Source organism: Styela clava, chromosome 5, assembly GCF_964204865.1.
Source record: "Styela clava chromosome 5, kaStyClav1.hap1.2, whole genome shotgun sequence".
In the NCBI taxonomy this organism is placed as follows: Eukaryota; Metazoa; Chordata; class Ascidiacea; order Stolidobranchia; family Styelidae; genus Styela; species Styela clava.
This window is the reverse complement of record NC_135254.1, coordinates 22,439,613-22,442,112: the sequence shown is the minus strand read 5'-3', so window position 1 is coordinate 22,442,112 and position 2,500 is coordinate 22,439,613. Positions and strand designations below refer to the sequence as shown.

Below are 2,500 nucleotides of genomic sequence, written 5' to 3'. Positions count from 1 at the left end.
CGGAATTAACCAGACAAATCGCTCCACCAACTAAGAACGGCCATGCACCACCACCCACAGAATCAAGAAAGAGCTCTCAATCTGTCAATCCTACCTGTGTCCGGGCCGGGTGAGTTTCCCCGTGTTGAGTCAAATTAAGCCGCAGGCTCCACTCCTGGTGGTGCCCTTCCGTCAATTCCTTTAGGTTTCAGCTTTGCAACCATACTTCCCCCGGAACCCAAAGACTTTGGTTTCCCGGAAGCTGCCGGTCGCTAGTTGGCATCGTTTATAGTCAGAACTAGGACGGTATCTGATCGTCTTCGAACCTCTGACTTTCGCTCTTGATTAAAGAAAACATTCTTGGCGAATGCTTTCGCAGTAGTTCGTCTTCCGCCGATCCAAGAATTTCACCTCTAACGGCAGAGTACGGACGCCACCGTCTGTCCCTCTTAATCATTACCTCGTGCTCCGAAAACCAACAAAATAGAACCGAGGTCCTATTCCATTATTCCATGCAACACTATGCAGGCGAACAGCCTGCTTTGAACACTCTAATTTTTTCAAAGTAAACTTATCGGCCACCGCCGACACTCAGTCAAGAGCACCGACGGAGAACCGAAGGTGAGGCGAACGCAACCAGTGACACGCCTTGCGACGGACCGGCGGCGCTCGCCCAAAATCCAACTACGAGCTTTTCAACCGCAACAACTTTAGCATACACTGTTGGAGCTGGAATTACCGCGGCTGCTGGCACCAGACTTGCCCTCCAATGGATACTCGTTAAGAGTTTTAGGATGTACTCATTCCAATTACAGGGCCTCGTTAGAGTCCTGTATTGTTATTTTTCGTCACTACCTCCCCGTGTCGGGAATGGGTAATTTGCGCGCCTGCTGCCTTCCTTGGATGTGGTAGCCGTTTCTCAGGCTCCCTCTCCGGAATCGAACCCTGATTCCCCGTTACCCGTTATCACAAAGGTAGGCACGTAGCGTACCTTCGACAGTTGATAGGGCAGACACTTGAATGATACGTCGTCGGTGCAGAGACCGTACGATCCGCGTGGTTATCCAGAGTCATCAAACGTCACAGGACGAACCCGGTCGGTTTTGATCTGATAAAAGCGCGCCTCCCGAAGTCGGCGCTTAATGCATGTATTAGCTCTAGAATTACCACAGTTATCCACTTCGCTTACGAGACCAAATAAACCAAGACTGATTTAATGAGCCATTCGCAGTTTCGCTTTACGAGAACTCGTACTTGCACCTGCATGGCTTAATCTTTGAGACAAGCATATCACTACTGGCAGGATCAACCAGATAGCTGCGACAGCTGCGCTCGGCCCTTGCTGGGCCGCCCGGCGCGTGCTCGTCGCATTCGTTTAAGACCGAGGCGATCGCCTGCGGCCGTACTCAGCTTCGACAGTCGCTGGCCGCGACGTCCACGCTCTCGCCGGCAGTGCCAGGCGGAGCGATTTGCGTTTTTTCTTTGCTCGCCCTCTCTCGGGCTCGATCCATTCAGTTTCGCACAAACAAGAGCTCTGCCGGCCGCCTGCAGCGGTGCCTAAAACCCGGGCATAACAATGCGACCGTTCTGCTAGGCCGACAAGCGCTCAAGCCAGACGCTCGATCGAACGCCCCCTACATATTAGTCGAGACAACGGCTCGCTCATTAGCATCGCGTTTGTACTTTAACTTTTTTCGGCTCGGCTTCTTTCGACGCCGATGCCGGCGACGCAGCACTCTCTCGCCCGCCAGCCACCGAGAAAAGGGTGCGCTCCGACCGGCCCCGCACCGCTCTTTCTTGGCTCATTCGAAATTACTGTCTTTCGCTCTGACATGCCTTACCTAGGGTTAGGTTAGTATGCTTGCACGTTTGTACTTTAACTTTTTTCGGCTCGGCTTCTTTCGACGCCGATGCCGGCGACGCAGCACTCTCTCGCCCGCCAGCCACCGAGAAAAGGGTGCGCTCCGACCGGCCCCGCACCGCTCTTTCATGGCTCATTCGAGTTTACTGTCTTTCGCTCTGACATGCCTTACCTAGGGTTAGGTTAGTATGCTTGCACGTTTGTACTTTAACTTTTTTTGGCTCGGCTTCTTTCGACGCCGATGCCGGCGACGCAGCACTCTCTCGCCCGCCAGCCACCGAGAAAAGGGTGCGCTCCGACCGGCCCCGCACCGCTCTTTCTTGGCTCATTCGAAATTACTGTCTTTCGCTCTGACATGCCTTACCTAGGGTTAGGTTAGTATGCTTGCACGTTTGTACTTTAACTTTTTTCGGCTCGGCTTCTTTCGACGCCGATGCCGGCGACGCAGCACTCTCTCGCCCGCCAGCCACCGAGAAAAGGGTGCGCTCCGACCGGCCCCGCACCGCTCTTTCTTGGCTCATTCGAGTTTACTGTCTTTCGCTCTGACATGCCTTACCTAGGGTTAGGTTAGTATGCTTGCACGTTTGTACTTTAACTTTTTTCGGCTCGGCTTCTTTCGACGCCGATGCCGGCGACGCAGCACTCTCTCGCCCGCCAGCC

At 53.9% G+C, this 2,500-nt stretch overlaps 1 non-coding gene across 1 annotated transcript in view; it reads right to left on the bottom strand.

The window, feature by feature from the left end:
* LOC144423677 (small subunit ribosomal RNA) overlaps window positions 1–1,295 on the bottom strand; it is a 1,783-nt gene extending 488 nt beyond the window's left edge. The window contains exon 1 of the ribosomal RNA XR_013476142.1: window positions 1–1,295. This exon is cut by the window's left edge and continues 488 nt beyond it. This is a non-coding gene — a ribosomal RNA (small subunit ribosomal RNA).
* Between the last annotated feature and the right edge of the window lie 1,205 nt (window positions 1,296–2,500).